The sequence below is a fragment of the Lathyrus oleraceus genome, chromosome 4, assembly GCF_024323335.1.
Source record: "Lathyrus oleraceus cultivar Zhongwan6 chromosome 4, CAAS_Psat_ZW6_1.0, whole genome shotgun sequence".
Lineage (NCBI taxonomy): Eukaryota > Viridiplantae > Streptophyta > Magnoliopsida > Fabales > Fabaceae > Lathyrus > Lathyrus oleraceus.
In genome coordinates, this window is record NC_066582.1 from 2,017,303 (window position 1) to 2,039,940 (window position 22,638).

The following is a 22,638-nucleotide window of genomic DNA, read 5'->3' on the forward strand; positions in this document are numbered from 1 at the left end:
GTCACTTTCCATTTTTGGAAACGTTTGATTTGACTTCAAAATCTTCAAGATAGATCTTTGACGTGATGAATAGGCCTTGTTTGAACATGAATGAGGATGTTAAGATCAATTCTCCCACCTCAAAGCCTTCAATTGATTGCACAGTTGATTGTATGGGCCTCAGATGACCTAAAAATGCCTAATGAACTTGGGCCTTTGCCACTTGGTAAGTTTGCTTCAAAATGAAACCATAGCTCATATAAGCTCAAAATAATAACCACATGGTCTCATCTCAAAAGAATACCTCATCTCCTTTAGAAACCCTAGCTGGAAGAATGCCATTAATTAGGGTTGACCAGAGGTCAAAACCCTAATCCATAGAAACCTGAGCATGAACAATGAAGCCCTTGAGGATGACATAACCATGATGATGGTGATATATTCTTGCAAACAAGATAATGCTCAAGACCTTTGAAGGATTAGGAAACCCTAATTGACGTGCACACCCTTAGATGGTTGATCATCAATTCATGGAAACCCTCAGGCTTGAACCATATAACTTCTCCATCTCTGAAAAGACTTTGGAGGATAACTCTCTTATTTTTAGATGATATGCAAAATGCAATGACTAATGTCCTAAAATATGCAATGCAATGTGACAACTAGTCCCAAGAAAAGGAGGGCAAATTTTGAGGTGTTACAGTTGCCCCTATTCAATCCACTGTGAACCTGTCGATATGAACAGCCTCGGCTTTCAGACGATCAGAGTGAAGAGTGATTGAATACCAAGAACAGACGAACAATTTGCACTCCGCTGGGGATTATTAATATTTTTTTGCTTTTCTTGAACCCCAAAACTTTCTGATTTTTCTTTTTCTTGAACCCCGAAACTTTTCTTTGATTGATTCCGCGCGAATAATCCCTGATCACCTCATTTGGACCCTGACAACTTCATGTCCAACTTGCTGCCAAACAATGAACCTCGTTCTCCATTTTCCCATGCTAACTCCGCTGGCAATGCCGGAAATAACACCAACCACCACTCTGATGGCGACATATCAGAGGGTACACGACCAGACATTTACCGATGACTGGGAAGAAACCCGACGTTTACTGACATCGAACAATGATGTTTACCGACACCAAAGAAAGGATACACGACCAGACATTTACCAATGACTGGGAAGGAACTCGACGTTTACTGACATCGAACAATGATGTTTACCGACACCAAAGAAATGATACTCGACCAGACATTTACCAATGACTGGGAAGGAACTCGACGTTTACTGACATCGAACAATGATGTTTACCGACACCAAAGAAAGGATAATCGACCAGACATTTACCAATGACTGGGAAGGAACTCGACGTTTACTGACATCGAACAATGATGTCTACCGACACCAAAGAAAGGATACTCGACTAGACATTTACCAATGACTGGGAAGGAACTCGACGTTTACTGACATCGAACAATGATGTTTACCGACACCAAAGAAAGGATACTCGACCAGACATTTACCAATGACTGGGAAGGAACTCGACGTTTACTGACATCGAACAATGATGTTTACCGACACCAAAGAAAGGATACACGACCAGACATTTACCAATGACTGGGAAGGAACTCGATGTTTACCGACATCGAACAATGATGTTTACCGACACCAAAGAACAGATACACGACCAAACATTTACCGATGACTAGGAAGGAACTCGATGTTTACCGGCATTGAACAATGATGTTTACCGACATCGAACAATGATGTTTACCAACACCAAAGAAAGGATACACGACCAGACATTTACCGATGACTGGGAAGGAACTCGATGTTTACCGACATCGAACAATGATGTTTACCGACACCAAAGAAAGGATACTCGACCAGACATTTACCAATGACTGGGAAGGAAATCGACGTTTACTGACATCGAACAATGATGTTTACCGACACCAAAGAAAGGATACTCGACCAGACATTTACCAATGACTGGGAAGGAACTCGACGTTTACTGACATCGAACAATGATGTTTACCGACACCAAAGAAAGGATACATTACGGGGATCCACACGACACTTACCGATATCGCAAGGATGACATCTACATATGTCAAAACAAGGCAGACGCTTGTCGGGGACTAACTGGGGAATACTGTTGATCCACAATCACGATGCTAAACTCCTCAGAGTAACATCTTCACCATCCGGTGAAACCAACTCTCAAACGGTAACCACAGCTTGAGGCTAGCTGATTCTTGCAATGCTGATGCTGAACTCCTCAGAGTAACATCTTCACCATCCGGCGAAACCAATCCTCAAACGGTAACCACGGCTTGAGTCTTGCTGATCCTTGCAATGCTGATGCTGATCTTCCAACCAGCGAAACCAATTCTCAAACGGTAACCACGGCTTGAGACTATTTTATGCTTGCAATGCTGATGCATGAGTTTTTTAGCGTAATGCTCCATAACCATGGAAATGCTACGCAATGAGTTATGCAATATGAAGGTGAGAAAAACAAGAAAGGGGGGGTTTGAATTGTTTTGGAAAATAAGCGCTTTTGCAAAATAAAATCACACAGGATTTTATACTGGTTCGCTTATAACACAAAGCTACTCCAGTCCACCCGGCCAAGGTGATTTCGCCTTCAACAAGGACTTAATTCACTAATCTTGAAAGATTATTACAACCAACGTCTAAGAGAAAGATCTCTTAGTCCTCTCAAGTATACAGACTGCGCAGAGTCACTTGAGGAATTAAACCAATTGAGGTAAAAACAGAATTATAATCTAGAGTGCTTCTAGTATAAAGCAAGTATTACAACAATTAGAGCAGATAAGAAGTTTCACGTTATGAGCAAAAGCTCGTGAAAGATTAGAGAGAGAGTAGAGTAGTTCTGTGCGCTCAGGTGTGTCTCTCAATGAGGTTCGTCGTTCTTTATATAGAGGTGAAAAACGACCGTTTGTAGTAATGGCAGAGATTTAGTCTTGATGAGAGTTTAATGCCATAACTTCATTGTTTCTTGCCAGAACAAGTTTGTCTCCCTGAATAACTTCTTTCCAATTATAGTTTCTTTCCATTTGAAGTTGAAGTTGCCGTTACTCTTTCTGGATAAGGAAAAACCATTATCAGAGTCTGCGTTGCTCTATTAGACTGAGATCTTGAGATGTGGCTTCAGAGCTTCTGATAGTCCTCATCTTTTAGATTTCCAATGTTGTCTTCAGATGATCTTGAGACTTCTGGAATTTCTGATATACCGTTGCTCAGAGTCAGAACTTCTAGAGCGGGCTTCTTCTTCAGATGTTTCTGATATTCTGATATGCTGTTTTGCTCAGAGTCAGAACTTCTAGAGCGCGTTTATACTTCAGATGCTTCTGATCTTCTGATAATTTGTATCTGATTTGATTCTGTATCTGATGACGTAATCAGATTCCTTTCTTCTTGTTTAGAATCCTGCACACTTAGAAACTTTTCATTAGAGTGCCATTTTTAGTTTCATCCTTTGTTATCATCAAAATCCTGGAATCTGTTGTAGAACAATTTTTGTTCTTACAATCTCCCCCTTTTTGATGATGACAAAACAAACTCAAATGACAAATGAAACATTAAAAAATTTAGAGTTTATCAGATCAGATAGCAGTGAGCTCCCCCTGAGATAGGCTAGGGAGTTCAGAAGTTCTTACCAGAGCTTCCAAGCAATGAAGTTTCTCGATACCTTCTGCAATTCTTAAGTCTAGAGTTAGATGGATTTATTTTATAGACTAGTATGTTTGCAGAGTGCTTAAGGTATTAGACAATTTTTCATCAGAGCTATTTGATTTCTCCCCCTTTTTGTCAGAATCAAAAAGACTTAAACAAAAGAATAAGCAGAAAGAAATAGATATATATTCAGAGAAACAAAACATCAGAGATAATGACAAGCAGAAACATCAGAGACAAAGACAAGCAAAGCAACAAGCAAAAAATCCTAAGTGCCTAAGGGTTGGGAGGAGGAGGCATTCTCTGAAGCAGTTGAGTCAGCAGGTTCTGGGTATTGGCGTTGACTGTGTCCTGTTGATCCAATCTGGATCGGACTTCCTTCTGCTCTTTCTGAAGCTCCTCAAGGGTCTTTAGCACCAGAGGGGCAAAAGTAGAGGACTCCCCCTGAGTCAGAGCAGTCTGTTCTTCAGCGGCTTTAGCTTCAGCTTCGGCAGCAGCCTTTGCTTCAGCTTCAGCAGCAGCAGCAGCATCAGCTAGAGCTTTGGCTTCAGCTTCCCGTACCCTTTGAAGTTCTTCTTGTCTTGCTCTTTCTTCTTTTATCCTTCTGGCTTCTTCTTCAGCTTCTCTGGCCAAGCGCTCATGTAGTCTTGCCTCAGCGTCTCTAATGAAGTCGTTTCTGACTTGCTCAGAGATGTGCTTCAGTTTAAAGGCCTCAGATGTCATCCAGCCAATGACTCTGTTCCAGTGTGTCCTGACAGAGTCAGGATCATCACTGATACCAGAGTTGATGGTCAGAGACTTGACATTTTCAACTGATGCTCCTGCAAACAGCAAAATTGCTTCCTCTAGGGTTGGCAGGGAATGTTCCGGTTCAGATGGTTGAGGTGGAGAGTTTGAAGGGCTTAAGTTGAGAGTTGGAGGTTCAACGGAAGTGTTTGGAGGGGTAATGTCAGAGGTATGAAGGTCAGAGGGTTGAACTTCAGATGGAGTGACGGTTGGTTATTCTGTGGGTGGTGAAGTTACTTCAGGTTTAGGTGGAGGTTGTTGTGGTTGTTGTGAATTACGGTTTAGAGATTGTAGTTGGGCTAGAGTGGGAGAAGCGGGGTCAGAAAGTTCTGTGTCAGAGGAAATGACAAAGTAGGGAGGTGATTCTGGGGCTGAGGATGAGGAAGTGGTTTGATTCATTTCTTCAGCTTCAGATAGAGGTAAGGAGGTATTTGCAAGATTGAATTTAGGTAGTGGTTGAGATGTTCTTGTTGTTGAAGGAGGTGTTTTAGATGTGGTGTAGATGGGTGTTGGTAGAGGAAAAGATGAACTATTTGCAGAAATGCCTGAGAGAACTGGGTTTGAACGAGTGAGTGAGAGTGAAGTGTGTGCAAAGTGTGAGAGGAGTGTTTAACTACCCAAAAGAAACGCATGCAAAACGACACGCAAATCAGAGTTTAGCACAAAAACCAAGTTAGCACGCTTAGAGGGAGAAATGATTATGGCTCATTAATAAATGTCTAATCCCAACAGTTTGCACACTGCTCGAGGAGATCTCAAGAGTCTGTTCCTTGATTACTGTTGGACAGCTGTCTAGAAGTTCCAAGGTTAGACGCAAGTCACTCCACCTGTTTGCTTTATCTGATCTTCAGGAATACTAAACGAATGGTTCCTGGAGATTTCTAACTCAGATATCTTCTTAACTAGGTAGAAGTATCAGAGTCAGAGGCAGAATCTTATTTGTTTATGTCAGAGTCTCATTTTTACAGCTTCAGAGGCATAATTTATTCAGGGCAATTTTGAATGTTCAGATTTTCTAAGATAAAAAGAAATTTATCTTCAACTAAAGGCTTAGTAAAGATATCTGCCCATTGATGATCTATATCAATGAACTTCAATGTTATTATCCCTTTCTGAACATAGTCTCTGATAAAATGATGTTTTATTTTAATGTGCTTGGCTCTGGAGTGTAGAATGGGATTCTTACTTAAACAAATGGCAGCAGTATTATCACAAAAGATAGGAATGTTACTCTCGAAGATTTGCAGATCTTCTAACTAATTCTTCATCCAGAGCATCTGAGTTGTGTAGAGTGATGCTGAGATGTATTCAGCTTCTGCTGTTGATAGAGCGATAGTTTACTGTCTTTTGCTGGCCCAGGATATCAGATTGTTTCCTAAGAGCTGACAATTTCCAGATGTGCTTTTTCGTTCCAATCTATCTCCTGCGTAATCTGCGTCACAGTAACCCGAAAGTCTATACTCTGATGTTTTCTCATACATCAGACCCAAGTTAGGAGTTCCTTTCAGATATTTGAAAATTCTCTTAACTGCTGTTAAGTGAGTTTCTCTAGGATCTGATTGGAATCTGGAACATAGACAGACACTAAAGAGAATATCAGGTCGAGTAGCAGTCAGATAGAGAAGGGAGCCTATCATACCACGATAGAGCTTCTAACAAACCTTTTTACTTACTTCTTCCTTTTCAAGAATGCATGTTGGATGCATGGGAGTCTTTGCAGAGTTGCATTCAGCCATGTCAAATTTCTTAAGAACATCTTTTATGTATTTGCTTTGATGGACGTATGTGACTTCTGAAGTTTGGTTAATTTGAATTCCCAGGAAGAACTTTAGTTCTTGCATTAAGCTCATTTCAAATTCTGCCTGCATTAACTCAGAGAATTCTTGACAAACAGAGGCGTTAGCTGAACCAAAAATAATATCATCAACGTATATCTGGCATATCATGAGATCATTGTTAAGGTTCTTACAGAAGAGTGTAGAGTCAACTTTCCCTCTGATAAAATTGTGTTCCAGAAGAAAGTTACTTAAACGTTCATACCAAGCTCTAGGAGCTTGTTTAAGTCCATATAAAGATTTTTTATGTTTAAAAACATGTTCTGGAAAATTTGGATTTTCAAAACCTGGAGGTTGGTTGACATACACTTCTTCTGATATATAACCATTAAGGAATGCGCTCTTGACATCCATTTGATATAATTTAATAGAATGGTTTATAGCGAAAGATACAAGAAGACGAATAGATTCTAACCTTGCGACTGGAGCAAAGGTTTCATTGTAGTCAATACCTTCTTGTTGTCTGTAACCTTGAGCTACCAGTCGAGCTTTGTTTTTGACGAATTCTCCTTTCTCGTTCAGCTTGTTTCTGAATACCCATCTGGTTCCGATAACGTGAGTGCTTCTGGGCTTGGGAACAAGATCCCAGACATCATTCTTTGTGAATTGGTCTAATTCTTCTTGCATGGCTAGAACCCAGTCGTTATCTTGAAGTGCTTCATCACAGGACGTAGGCTCGATCAGAGACACTAGTCCCAGAGGAGTCTCTTCAGACGTCCTGAAGGTAGATCTGGTTCTGACAGGTTCGTCCTTGTTGCCTAGAATCAATTCTTCAGATACGTTGAGGCGACTTTTAGCTTTCTTTGGGATTGATAGAGGATTAATTTCCTCAGAATTCTGAGTGGCAGTTGCTTCTGGAGCTTTGTCAGATCCTGCAAGAGTGATTTCTAAATCTGCAAAATTTTCAACTAGCTTTGACTTTTCAGGGTCAAGCTTATCGTCAAATCTGACATGAATTGATTCTTCCACAATTTTGGTTTATGTATTGTATACTCTGTAGCCTTTAGAGCGTTTTGAGTATCCTAACATAATACCTTTCTGTGCTTTGGAATCAAATTTGTTCAGATGTTCTTTAGTGTTTAAAATAAAGCAAGAACATCCAAATGGATGAAAATATGAAATGTTTGGTTTCCTTCCTTTACACAGTTCATAGGGAGTCTTTTCCAGAATAGGTCTTATGGAGATTCTATTCTGAATGTAACACGCTGTATTTACAGCTTCAGCCCAAAAAGTGCTTAGCCACATTAGTTTCGTTGATCATAGTTCTGGCCATCTCTTGGAGTGTCCTATTCTTCCTCTCTACAACTCCATTTTGTTGTGGAGTTCTAGGGCAGGAGAAATCATAGGATATTCCATTAGAGTCAAATAATTCCTCAAAGGATTTATTTTCGAATTCCCCACCATGATCACTTCTGACTCTGATAATTTTAGAGTCAAATTCTTTTTGCACTTTGGAGCAGAAACTAGTGAATACAGAGTGAGACTCACTCTTTTGTTTTAGGAATTTCACCCATGTCCAGCGACTGAAATCATCAATAATGACTAGTCCGTACTTCTTTCCATTGACTGATGCTGTTTTCACAGGACCAAATAGATCAATGTGAAGAAGTTCCAGAGGCTTAGAGGTAGTAACAATAGTTTTCTTTTTGAAAGATGTTTTTGAAAATTTTCCTTTCTGACATGCTTCACATAGAGCATCTGAAGAGAACTTCAGTTTAGGTAGGCCTCTGACTAACTCGAGTTTTTTTAGCTGAGATAATTTCCTCATGCTAATGTGGCCCAAGCGTCTATGCCATACCCATTGCTCTTCGTGAACAAACATCAGACATTTCACATTTTGTTCTTTTAAATCAGAAAGATTAATTTTATAAATATTGTTTTTCCTCTTGCCTGTGAATAGGCCAGAACCATTGTTTTGATTTATGGCTTTACATGTTTTTTGATTAAAGATCACATCATAACCGTTATCAATTAATTGACTTATGGATAACAAATTATGCATTGATCCTTCTACGTAAAGGACATCAGATATAGAGGGAAGAGTACCATTACCAATAGTTCCGGAGCCTTTGATCCTTCCTTTCTGATCTCCTCCGAAGCCTACGAATCCAGCGTCTTTAAGTTCCAGGCTTTGGAACATAGACTTTCTTCCCGTCATGTGTCGCGAGCATCCAGAGTCCAGGTACCATGACTGGTGTTTGAACTTTGCTGCATAAGATATCTGCAACATAAACAATCTTATCTTTTGGTACCCAGAGTCTCTTGGGTCCTTTCTGATTAGTTTTCCCAGAGTTTCTTAACACTTTGGGTTTTCTAGCATTTTCAAATTTTTGTTCTTGTGTGTGTGTATAGTGATATGAAAATGGAGATTTAAGTTGGTCACTAGTAGAAGTTTTATCTTCCTTAGGATCATACCCAATTCCTTTTCTATTGTTCTGACTGACTCCATAAATCATGGATGCCATTACACTCCTTCCTATCCCATTTTTCAGAAACTTTTGAAAGGCTTTTTCGTATTTATAAATTATTGTATTTGAAGTTTGTGGTGCTTGAGATAATGCTTCTTCTAGTTTTAAACAATTTTTCTTTGCTGCATCTTTTAGTGATGTTAAAATTTTGTTTTCATCTTTTAGTTCTAGAATTGTCATCTCAAGTTTGCCACATTCTTCAAATTTTTCTTCAAGACAGCCTTTTATTGCTTTAAATTTTTGTTTTAGTTTCTGATATGAGCTAAGAGTTTCTGACAAGCATGATTCTAGGTCAGATCGAGAGAGTTCAGAAAATACCTCTTTTGATTCAGATTCTTCATCTGAGGTGGTCCTGGATGTGGTAGCCATGAACGCCACATTGGCCTGTTCATCAGAGTCAGATTCTGATGATTCAGATTCGCTATCATCCCAGGTGGCCATTAATCCCTTCTTGGTTCTGAGGGAGTTTTTCTTGAAGCTCTCTTTTCTGGAGCTGTCTTTCTTTAACTTTGGGCATTCGTTCCTGTAGTGACCTGTTTCTTTACATTCATAACAAGTAACATCTTTGTTAGTTTTACCTTTAGACGTTGATTCTGATCGATCCCCTCTGGGTCTTGGTCTCCTGAAGTTATTGTTCCTCTTTTTCCAGAGTTGTTTAACTCTTCTGGTTAGGAGGGACAATTCTTCTTCATCATCAGAATCTTCCTGTTCAGAGTCATCAGCATCTTCTGTTTCGGCCTGGAATGCTTTGGTTCTGTCAGATTTGCGTTTTTCAGATCTGGACTTTAATGCTACAGACTTGTTCTTCTTCTGAGGCTCATCTTCCTCTAGTTCTATCTCATGGCTTCTGAGGGAACTGACAAGCTCTTCAAGACTGATGTTGTTCAGATCCTTTGACAGCTTCAGAGCAGTGACCATGGGTCTCCACTTCTTTGGCAAGCTTCTGACTATCTTTTTGATGTGGTCTGCAGTTGTGTATCCTTTGTTTAGAACTTTGAGACCTGCAATAAGAGTTTGGAATCTAGAGAACATTACCTCTATGGCTTCGTCATCCTCCATTTTGAAGGCTTCATATTTCTGGATAAGAGCCAGAGCCTTTGTTTCTTTGACCTGAGAGTTTCCTTCGTGAGTCATCCTCAGAGAGTCAAGTATGTCTTTGGCTGTTTCCCTGTTGGTGATCTTTTCATACTCGTTGTAAGATATAGCATTGAGAAGTATGGTTCTGGCCTTGTGATGATTCTTGAAAATACGCTTCTGATCATCTGACATCTTACTTCTAGGAACTTCAACTCCATCATCTGTTACAGGAGGTTTGTATCCATCTGTGACAATGACCCAGAGATCAGCATCATATCCTAGAAAGAAACTTTCAATTCTATCTTTCCAGTAATCGAATTTCTCTCCATCAAAGACCAGAGGCTTAGCATTGTAACTGTCTCTTTCATTTGTGTGGGCCATAGTTTTTCTCGTTCTGGATATCTCTACACGGTTAAGTGTTTGATTGGAAAATCAATAACAGAGCCGAAGCTCTGATACCAATTGAAGGTGAGAAAAACAAGAAATGGGGGTTTGAATTGTTTTGGAAAATAAGCGCTTTTGCAAAATAAAATCACACAGGATTTTATACTGGTTCGCTTATAACACAAAGCTACTCCAGTCCACCCGACCAAGGTGATTTCGCCTTCAACAAGGACTTAATCCACTAATCTTGAAAGATTATTACAACCAACGTCTAAGAGAAAGATCTCTTAGTCCTCTCAAGTATACAGATTGCGCAGAGTCACTTGAGGAATTAAACCAATTGAGGTAAAAACAGAACTGTAATCTAGAGTGCTTCTAGTATAAAGCAAGTATTACAACAATTAGAGCAGATAAGAAGTTTCACGTTATGAGCAAAAGCTCGTGAAAGATTAGAGAGAGAGTAGAGTAATTCTGTGCGCTCAGGTGTGTCTCTCAATGAGGTTCGTCGTTCTTTATATAGAGGTGAAAAACGACCGTTTGTAGTAATAGCAGAGATTTAGTCTTGATGAGAGTTTAATGCCATAACTTTGTTGTTTCTTGCCAGAACAAGTTTTTCTCCCTGAATAACTTCTTTCCAATTATAGTTTCTTTCCATTTGAAGTTGAAGTTGCCGTTACTCTTTCTGGATAAGGAAAAACCATTATCAGAGTCTGCGTTGCTCTATTAGACTGAGATCTTGAGATGTGGCTTCTGAGCTTCTGATAGTCCTCATCTTTTAGATTTCCAGTGTTGTCTTCAGATGATCTTGAGACTTCTGGAATTTCTGATATACCGTTGCTCAGAGTCAGAACTTCTAGAGCGCGCTTCTTCTTCAGATGTTTCTGATATTCTGATATGTTGTTTTGCTCAGAGTCAGAACTTCTAGAGCGCGTTTATACTTCAGATGCTTCTGATCTTCTGATAATTTGTATCTGATTTGATTCTGTATCTGATGACGTAATCAGATTCCTTTCTTCTTGTTTAGAATCCTGCACACTTAGAAACTTTTCGTTAGAGTGCCATTTTTGGTTTCATCCTTTGTTATCATCAAAATCCTGGAATCTGTTTAAGAATAATTTTTGTTCTTACACAATATGCTATGCTTTTCTAAATGATGAATGCATAAAAAGTACCCCCCTCCGGGGACGGCACGAGCCACTCTGCTGAGGAGCTCAATATCACTCCAATCTCCACCCTGCTGGGGAATAGCACCGCTGTTGGGGAAAGGATAATCCTCACTAGGGACGACCTCCACTGAACCCGGTCTGCTTGGGGATTTCACTGGGGAAAAAAACTACCAACACATCCCTCCGTTGGGGAAACAGCAACCTTCAGACTTGCTAGGGAAATAACACTCTTAACCCTGCTAGGGGAAACAGCAACCTTCAGGCCTGGCTTGCTGAGGAAACACCGATCTCGAATCCGCTGGGGAGATAACAATCTCAAACTGCTGGGGAGACAACCAACCTCAGGCCTAACTGCCGAGGAAACACCGATCTCGAATCTGCTAGGGAGGTACGGAATATTTGACACGGAACACCTGTCGACTCGTCGAACGCTGGTATTCACCATCTAACCATGGTTACAATTTTTCACCTTTGAGAGCTCCCAGACTCATCTGGTCTCTTCGGGTTCATCACCTTGTATCCTCGGCTTTTCTCTACTTCGAGACACACGACCTTCTCAGATCCGGGCCAACTCTCTAATCCTCAGACTTTGAAGAGTCTTCTTGATTACCCTCTAGGATCGTCACCATTCTTTCTCTGTCTTTTCACTGTTCTTCTATCCCTCGTCCCTGATTGGACTTCAAAGGATTCTTTTGCCAAAAGGCTTCACATCACAACCTGCAAGTGAGTGAAAATATCTAACAGCACCTGCAAAAGAGATCGTTAGATAAAAACGTGCCCCAGGCGTGCCAAAGTTTCAACACCTGGGTCACTCAACCTTTCGAATAAGATTTCAAGTTTTCAATCTTATGAACATGCATTGGAAGGGACCCTATGTCTCAAAATGCAAAGATTCTTTATCAAAAATAACTGGATGTTTTTGCAATCAAAGCGGTAATGAAAACAAAAAACAAAATTATTTGACTGAATATGCATTTTATTGATTGAAAAAGGTGGCTCGTAACTGAGAAATACAAAGGAAACAATTCCTGAAAAGAGGTAATTACGCACAAAAGGAAAAATCTATCCTAATGGCAATGTGAACCCATGATCTCATCGAGTTCCAACTCGGTTACACCCCATATGTCCTCAAAACTCTCCGTGCTTTCTGCCTTCTGAACAAGACGCTTCCGACCGATCCCTGCCGGGGATTATCCACGTGTCTTAACCAAAACACAAACGATCATGATAGATGCAGTTGTTCGTTTCAATCCCTCTTTTGCCTGGACCGCCCTTTCGGGTTTTCAGTCCACCGGGATACCCTTTTTTGCCCAAGCCGCCCTTGTGGGATTTTCGACTTGCCGGGTGTACAGTTTTTTTTCTTTATCCCTAATTTTTGCCCGAACCTTTTTCTTTTTTTTTTCGGTTCGCCGGGATGCCCATTTTTGCCTGGACTATTTTAATTTTTTCGTCCAGCAGGTCTCTTATACGAAGTATTTTTTTAACTGCGTCTGCATTCAAAGGGGATGGAAAATCCTCGCCATCCATGGTCGTCAACAACAAGGCTCTGCCAGAGAAAACCTTCTTGACCACGAATGGACCTTCATAATTGGGTGTCCACTTTCCCCTACGATCGTTCTGAGGAGGAAGGATCCTTTTCAACACCATATCTCCCGCATGATACACACGAGGTCGTACCTTTCGGTCAAAAGCACGCTTCATTCGCTGCTGGTACAACTGCCCATGACAAATGGCCGCCAGCCTTTTTTCCTCAATCAGGCTCAACTCTTCGTACCGAGTCCTTACCCATTCCGCCTCTTTCAATTTCACGTCCATCAGGACTCTCAACGACGGAATCTGAACCTCAACTGGTAGCACGACTTCCATTCCATACACAAGCGAGAAAGGCGTTGCCCCAGTAGATGTACGCACCGAGGTCCGATACCCAGGATACAAGCTTCGTACTTAGCCACATTGTTGGTGCATTCAAACGTTAGTCGGGCAGCAAAAGGAATGTGGGATCCTTTCGGCGTAACCAAAACAGCACCAACTCCACTACCATTCACGTTAATGGCCCCATCAAACATCAGAATCCATTCGGACTCAGGGTCAGGCCCCTCCTCCGGGATCGGTTCCTCACAATCCTTCGATTTGAGAAACATGATATCCTCATCAGGGAACTCAAACTTCATCGGTTGATAATCCTCAATGGGTTGTTGGGCGAGGTAATCAGACAATACACTCCCCTTGATTGCTTTCTGAGAGGTATACTGAATATCGTATTCAGTCAAAATCATTTGCCATCTCGCAACCCGTCTGGTCAATGCTGGCTTCTCAAAAATATACTTGATTGAATCCATCTTGGAAATCAACAAAGTGGTATGAACCAGCATATACTGTCTTAGCCGGCGAGCAGCCCATACCAAAGCGCAGCAAGTTTTCTCGAGCAGTGAATATCTTATTTCACAGTCGGTAAACTTTTTGCTAAGGTAGTAAATTGCATGCTCTTTTCGACCAGACTCGTCATGCTGCCCCAGTACACACCCCATAGACCCCTCGAGGACTGTCAAGTACAGAATTAATGGCCATCCCTCCATAGGAAGCATCAGAATCGGAGGCTCCTGCAAATATTCTTTTATTTTTTCAAATGCCGCTTGGCAATCATTATTCCACCTGACCGTTTGATCTTTTCTTAACAGCTTGAATATGGGTTCACACGTGGCTGTTAGATGAGATATGAACCGTGAAATGTAGTTCAATCTACCTAAGAAACCATGAACCTCCTTTTCTGTTCTCGGTTCAGGCATTTCTTGTATTGCTTTTACTTTAGCAGGATCAACCTCGATTCCTCTTTCACTCACAACAAACCCCAACAACTTACCGGACCGCACTCCGAAAGTGCATTTATTCGGATTCAACCTCAGCTTGAATTGTCTCAACCAGTCAAACAATTTGGCCAGATCTACCAGATGCCCCTCTTCTGTTTGAGACTTTGCTATCATGTCATCAACATAGCATTCGATTTCATGATGAATCATATCATGAAACAAAGTCACCATAACTCTTTGATACGTGGCACCGGCGTTCTTGAGACCGAATGGCATCACCTTATAACAAAAGTGCCCCACGGTGTGATGAACGTTGTTTTCTCCATATCATCTGGCGACATTTTGATTTGATTATAGCCAGAAAAGCCATCCATGAAGGAAAACACCGAGAATTGAGTTGTATTATCCACCAACACATCGACGTGATGTAATGGGAAATCATCCTTCGGGCTAGCTCTATTCAAATCCCGGTAGTCCACACACATCCTCACTTTTCCATCCTTCTTTGGCACCGCAACTTCTGCTTCACTGGAGGACAGTCTTCTCTCAATGGTAGCTTGTGCACAACAATAACGGTATTCCACCCTGGCATATCTTGATAAGACTAGGCGAAGATACCAACATACTCTTTCAACAGGGCTACCATTCTTCTCTTGACATTTTCCTCTGAAGCGGCTCCAACTTTCACTTCCTTTCTGACCTCCTCGGTACCCAGATTCACAATCTCGACTTGCTCCTCGTGTGGTTGAATCACCTTCTCCTCTTGTTTCAACAACCTGGCTAATTCCTCCGGCAGTTCACAATCTTCTTCGCCTTCTTCTTCGGCATGATAGATCGGATTGTCGAAGTCATATGAGGGTGTAACAGGATTGTTATCAATGAGATCCGGAGAATGATCGCATCTGCATGAATGTTGATTCATTCATTGCTTTAGAGCCGGAACGAAGCAAATTAAAAGGAAGAAAAATGAAAATAACCATTGCCATTTTTATTATTTTGTTTTTAAACTGCAAAAATAAATGAAAAACAGGGAACACCGCTTTTAATGCGAAAAACATCCATTTATTAATAATGCAAATGTTGCAAAAATGAAACACATGAGGTGGCCCTTACAATGAACCATTACGTTTCGGGCAAAACGTATGGCTTTCATGCAGACAGAATTGAAAAACAGAAATATTACTCTTCACGTAGAGTGACAGTGATGATCTTTTCGGCCTTCTAGTTCTGGATCTCCATCCCTGGTACGCACGGTTTTATCCACGAATCCAGCTCGCAGTCACTGTCGATCTCTTCACCCACCGCACAGATGTGATCTGGATCCAACATTCCAGCACTGGTGAACGTGAATGGCAGACGACGTCCTCTGCTCTGTCCAGACGAGCCTTGGCCCGACTGATAGCCAACCCCAAATCTATCTTTTTTCACCGCAATATCTACCATTCTTCCCCAACCTGGGTTTGTTGCGTCTGGTAGGGTATCTGTGTGGACGAGCTACGTGCAGAGGAATGACTCGGCGTGCGCAAGCAGTGATTCATGATTCAATCAAACATGTTAGATACTGACACCTGCAAAACAGAAGACAGGTTATTATGACTCCCGCATGAATGCAATGTCTATCCGTATGAGGAATATTCTGTCCTTTGATTCTGGCTTCATCGAGACGGATAATAATTTGACAATAACATTCTGACATCAGGATGTCTCTCAACCAGAATCTCAATTGAGAATGTACCTTGAGTATGGATAGTCATGAGTTAGATGCGGATGAATGCAAAATGGGAGTGATGTAGATGCATGAATGCTAGTCACAGTGCCATCCTCCAAGTCATCTGAACGTCAACTGTACGGATATTCCGGTCTCTGGACTGATCACAACCATCTGAGGGACTGAGTAACCATAAATCCAACTCGGGGTTCCGAAATAAACGGAATCTGAGGATATACCACCGTCATCACAGGAAAACCACTGATCATTCGGACAAGCAACCCCAAATTCAACCCGGGGATCCGAAATAAACGGAACCCGCTGATAAATACCAAGGACAGAACTCCGGCGTCTCAGAAATAAATATCCATAAATCCGACTGAACCAAAGTCACCGTAGAGTCACCATCAGAAACTGCATCTGTAGGAATTAAACTCTCCCCTCACAGGTGAATTCTAACAAGGTCATCCTAAGGCGGATAATGGCCTCGACAATCAGACAAGATACTCAACGGGTTTGCCCTTTCGGGCGTGCCGTTGCAGCTCTCATAAGATCATCTAAACCAAAGATCCGGGAAAGAAAGGTCACCGAAGTCAACAACTCAAAAGAGGTAACCCAACCAAAGTGGACTACTCCACCCGGAAGAGCTCTCTCAGATGAACCTCGTCCGGCTGTGGTATGCCACGTCGCAACAACATGTTGATCTAACATGTGAGGAGACGTGAGACCACGCTAATCCTAGGTGTATACTCGGGCCTGGGTTTTAGCCCCACTCAGAACACCCACCCCAAATCAAAGGAACCAAACCTGTCCAGAATCCAGCACAGTAATAATATGATGCATGCAAACACATATGCAAATATATACAATCACAGTATAATAATCACAAATGCAATAAATAAGAAGTAAAAGCAACCAAAACTACTCTAAGGAGCGCTAGGATTGACTCGCTTAGGGAAGATGGACCAGCAAGAGGTCAACTTATTCCCCAGCAGAGTCGCCAGCTGTCGCAACACGAAAAACAACCGGCGGGAAAAACACAGAGCCGCCACCGACGCTTTTCATCCTATGACGGAAAAGGAGCACATGACTAACCTAATAAAGGGAAAGGAACGGTCTTACGACCAGAGATTGCAAGGTACGGGAGTCGGTTACGCAAGGGGAAGATATTAGCACCCTTCACGTCCGTCGTACTCGACGGGATCCACGCTCAAAAGAATAGAATAAGGTTACTAATAAATTGCTCAAAGAATATGCACAAACACTAGAATAATAAACAGGTGAAAGAAAATGGAGGAAGCGGACTCGGCAGGATGTCACATTCTGGGCCTACGTAGTTTGTCAGAAACAAACATCAGAGTCAACGTAGTTCGGGGAAATGGGAAACATGCTCGCTAGGATATCGCATCCTATGCCTACGTATCTTCTCTATCCAGAGAAGAATCAGAACACTCGTAGTTCGGCTAACTCACGCCGAAACAAAACACCAAAAAGAGACGCTGAGACGTCAAAAGAAACAAACTCAACAAGGAAACAGAATGCCAATCCATGGACTTATATCCGACTCCAAACAAACAACACCAACAAGGAAACAGAATGCCAAACCTGGACTTACATCCGACTCCAAACAAACCACACAAACAAGGAAACAGAATGCCAAACCTGGACTTACATCCGACTCCAAACAAACACACGCTAACCAGCGAACACCAAAGCAAAAGGTTATTAGATTAACAAGCTAATAGGGAGTCTGGAACTCGAACCTAATAGTCGTCACACAAACACATAGAGACGCTGAGACGTCAGAAGAACAGAAAGGTTGAATAAACAAACTAATAGGGAGTCTGGAACTCGAGCCTAATAGTTGTCACACAAAAACACACACAAAAAAGAAAAAGGTTGCCCGGAGAGATCTCGTTCGATCTCCTGCCTACGTATCTCATCTGGTATGAGAATCAGGGCGACGTAGTTCCCCTTAACAGGGGAAAGGAGACAACAAACTAAAAGGGAGACTAAGACTCGAGCCTAATAGTTGTCATGCAAACAAAAAGAGACGCTGAGACGTCAAAAGAAACAAGAAGGTTGACACACACAAGACAAAAGGTTGAGAAAGAAAAAGGGTGCCCGGAGAGATCTCGCTCGATCTCTTGCCTACGTATCTCATCTGGTATGAGAATCAGGGCGACGTAGTTCCCCTTAACAGGGGGAAGAACAAACTAATAGGGAGACTAGAGCTCGAGCCTAATAGTTGCACAAACCAAAAGAGACGCTGCAACGTCAAAAGAAACAAGAAGGTTGACACACAAAAGACAACACATAAAAAAGAAAAAAGGGCTCCCGGAGAGATCTCGCACGATCTCCTTCCTACGTATCTCATCTGGTATGAGAATCAGGGCGACGTAGTTCCCCTTAACAGGGGAAAGGAGACAACAAACTAATAGGGAGACTAAGACTCGAGCCTAATAGTTGTCATGCAAACAAAAAGAGACGCTGAGACGTCAAAAGAAACAAAAAGGTTTGCCCGGAGAGATCTCGCTCGATCTCCTGCCAACGTATCTCATCTGGTATGAGAATCAGGGCGATGTAGTTCCCCTTAACAGGGGAAAGGAGACAACAAACTAATAGGGAGACTAAGACTCGAGCCTAATAGTTGTCAAGCAAACAAAAAGAGACGCTGAGACGTCAAAAGAAACAAAAAGGTCGAAAAAGAAAAAGGGTGCCCGGAGAGATCTCGCACGATCTCCTGCCTACGTATCTCATCTGGTATGAGAATCAGGGCGACGTAGTTCCCCTTAACAAGGGAAAAACTCTCCTAACCAGAGACCGGGGAATAACAAACTAAAAGGGAGACTGACTCGAGCCTAATAGTTGTCATGCAATCCACAATAGCCCTAGGTTGAGGTATCTAAACAGAACCTAACTTGCACAGGAAGCAAGTCAATTCAAATAGTAAATAAACATACCAAAAGCAAACACACAAGCAATCATTGTAACACCCCGATAAAAATATGATAATTATTTAATTTAAGTTAATAGTATATTTATTAATTTAATTAAATAATTGGATTATTATTGGAATATAAAGTTGGAATCAGTAAAAAGTCCCATTTTGGGTAAAAAGGGTTTTTTCACGTGAAAAGGGAGAAGCGACAGAAAAGTGGAAAAGGGCAAAAAGGAAGAGCAAGAGAACAAGGGTTGAAGGAGAAGGAAAAAGCTTGAAGCTAAAGGATTGTCGGATTAACTCAGGTAAGGGGGGTTTATCGTCGTTTAATGGGTATTATGGGTTAACATGTACTGGGTAGTGATAAACCATTGAATCGACTCTAATTAGAATGATGAATGCTGAAATTTGTGAACTTTTGGATGAATGAGATATGAGTATAATTGAAGAAAATTCGTAGGAATTGGATGTAATAAGGTTAGAGATTGTGAAATCGAATGTGTATGATCTGTGTTAGACAATATGAATGAATGTTGTGTAAAGAATTGGACTGTGGAAGGTTGGATCTGAGAGATCTCGTAGCAGAGAAAACCCATAGCAGATCTGGAATTGTGGTTTCTGGTCATACGCGTATGGCACTAGGCAATACGCGTATGAGATGGCCTGGAGGGAAGGGACCTGGCGCTGATACGCGCCATACGCGTGTATTACGCGTAGCTTGTGAGTGGTACGCGTATGGGGTGAGGCCATACGCGTATGGAGGAAGAAGATGATGTTTTAAACGTAGTTTTGTCTCTATTGGTACGCGTATGGGAGAAGTGGTACGCGTAGCATACGCGTATGGGACAGGTAATACGCGTATGGGCTTGGCTTGGAAATGGGTCATACGCGTATGGGCATAGGCATACGCGTATGGGCAGAAGTGGGATTTTTCTGAGCTGTTGTTGTGCAGTTTTTGGTCGTTTCAGCTGAGTGATGTAATTTAGCTGATGTATGATATAGTAGGGATCATTTCCCGTTGTCTTGAGCAGTATAGGTATTAGTAGAGTGTGCTAATACTGTGATTTATTATTTGGCATGACATGATATGATTTTGTGATAAAAATGCCGATGATGTATGATGGTATGCAGAATGCTGTGAATGTATCTGTTATATATGCAATTGTGAATGGACTGTTTATGGCTTAGAGTGTGAGCATATGTCTATCTTGGATTGTTGTTGATGTTTGCATGCTAGGTGATTTAGCGTGCATAGTATGGCCTTTATGGTGGTAGCTAATTCCCATGGTGAGGAATTAGTGAGTGAGTTATTGTGGATTGTTGTTGATGTTTGCATGCTAGGTGATTTAGCGTGTATAGCATAGCCCTTGGGGTGGTAGCTAATTCCCATGGTGAGGAATTAGTGAGTGAGTCACTAGGTCTCAAATGAGTGGGACTAGTGAGCTTGGTAGCCGTATCTGGGTTTGATCGGTGAGGTTGAACTATGTGTTCACGAATAGTCGGTACCGCATGCATGGAGTCTCATTGCATAATATATGTATGGCGTATAATATGAATGGATGTATTCCAATATTATACGTGTGTTTTGTGTTGGGTTGAGTATGATTATGATTTGAGTTGATGTTGCCGTTGCTGAATGTGTGATATGATTAGGGTGATGAAATGTGTTAATTTACTTAGCATTACATGATATTTTATAATGCTTATTATATCGATTGAGGAACTCACCCTTACAACTATGTTTCAGGTAACGAGCAGTGATTGAGTAGAAGCTAGTGCTTGGAGTCTAGTGTAGTTCCTTAGTGGGTCATGCTCTGGTATATGTAACATCGGGACGGGATGTTTTACCTTGTTTTCATTTGGCTGTTGAATGATTTTACATGTAATGTGTTACATGGTTGCATATCCGCTGCGAATTGTGCAATATTTTATTTTGATTAATAAATGAGCATGACAAACTATTTTGGTGAATGGTGTGAAGTGTCAAGTGTGACACCCTTAATTGCATATCTACTCTGATTTATATTTGTTGTTTTAATTAATTTGGGGTATTTTAGAAGGGTGTTACATTAGTGGTATCAGAGCATAGTCGGTCGAGTCGAGTCGTAATTATTCTGTTTCCCTGTATGTGATAGGTGTTGTGTAACCCTATCCGTACTTATTGTTTTAGCTTGTTGGGTTTTCAGAATAGAGATGGCTGGAAGAGGTAGAGACGATGCTGCGATTGCTGAGGCTCTGGGTATGCTAGTTGGAGTACTTGGAGGGAATCCGAATGTTGTGGGATTGGGAGCTGCTCGTCAACTGAGTGAGTTCCAGAAGAACAATCCTCCAATGTTCAAGGGAGCATACGATCCAGATGGTGCTCAGAAGTGGTTGAAGGAGATCGAGAGGATCTTCCGAGTGACTGAGTGTGCCGATAACCAGAAGGTCAGGTTCGGTACGCATATGCTGTCAGAGGAAGCAGATGATTGGTGGGTTGCTACCCGCACTGAGTTAGAAGCTGCTGGGAATGCTGAGATCACTTGGGCGGTGTTCAGAGAGAGATTCCTGAGGAAGTACTTTCCAGAGGATGTCAGAGGAAAGAAAGAGATAGAGTTCTTAGAATTGAAGCAGGGCAACCGGTCTGTTACTGAGTATGCTGCTAAGTTCACAGAGCTGTCGAAGTATTACACTCCCTATGATGAGGCTACTGGGGAATTTTCAAAATGTGTGAAGTTTGAGAACGGGTTACGTCCCGAGATAAAGCAGGCTATTGGGTATCAGCGGATCAGAGTGTTTTCTGACTTGGTTGACTGTTGCAGGATTTTTGAACAGGATACCAAGGCCAGAACGGAGAGCTATCAGCAGAGGGTTGATAGGAAAGGCAAGAATCAGAATGATCGTGGGAAACCGTATGCAGCTGGCAAAGGTTTCCAGAGACCGAGTGGGATGAAAAGACCTAGTGGGGGAGACTCCAGTGCCCATGCTAAGTGTTACAGATGTGGTCAGGCTGGACATCGTGTCCATGAGTGTACCAGTACTGAGAAGAAGTGTTTCAAGTGTGGCAAAGGTGGTCACTTGGCTGCAGAGTGCCGGTTGAAGACTATGACTTGTTTCAACTGTGGAGAGGTGGGTCACATCAGTCCACAGTGTACTAAGCCGAAGAAAGAGAACCATTCGGGAGGCAAGGTCTTTGCTTTATCGGGTTCTGAGACTTCTGCAGATGATCGTTTGATCCGAGGTACGTGTTATATTAATGGCTTTCCTCTTGTAGCTACTATTGACACAGGTGCGAATCATTCCTTTATATCTTTGGATGGTGCTGTGAAACTTAAATTAGAGATATCTGAGATGCATGGGAGTATGGTGATTGATATTCCTGCGAAGGGTTCAGTGACTACTACTTCAGTTTGTTTAAATTGTCCTTTGAGTATTTTTGGTAGAGACTTTGGGATGGACCTCGTGTGTCTTCCACTAGTGCAGATTGATGTTATCTTGGGTATGAACTGGTTGGTGTTTAACCGAGTTTATATCAACTGTTTTGATAAGACTGTGATCTTTCCTGAGATTGAGGAAGGAAAGAGTTTGTTTCTATCAGCAAGGCAGGTGAATGAGGCAGTAGCAGATGGGGCAGAGTTGTTTATGCTGTTAGCGACTTTGGAGGCTAAAGATAAACTGGTGATTTGCGATCTAGCCGTGGTGTGTGATTTTCCTGATGTGTTTCCTGAAGAAGTGAATGAATTACCGCCAGAGCGTGAATTTGAGTTCTCGATTGATTTGGTACCTGGTACTAGGCCGATATTG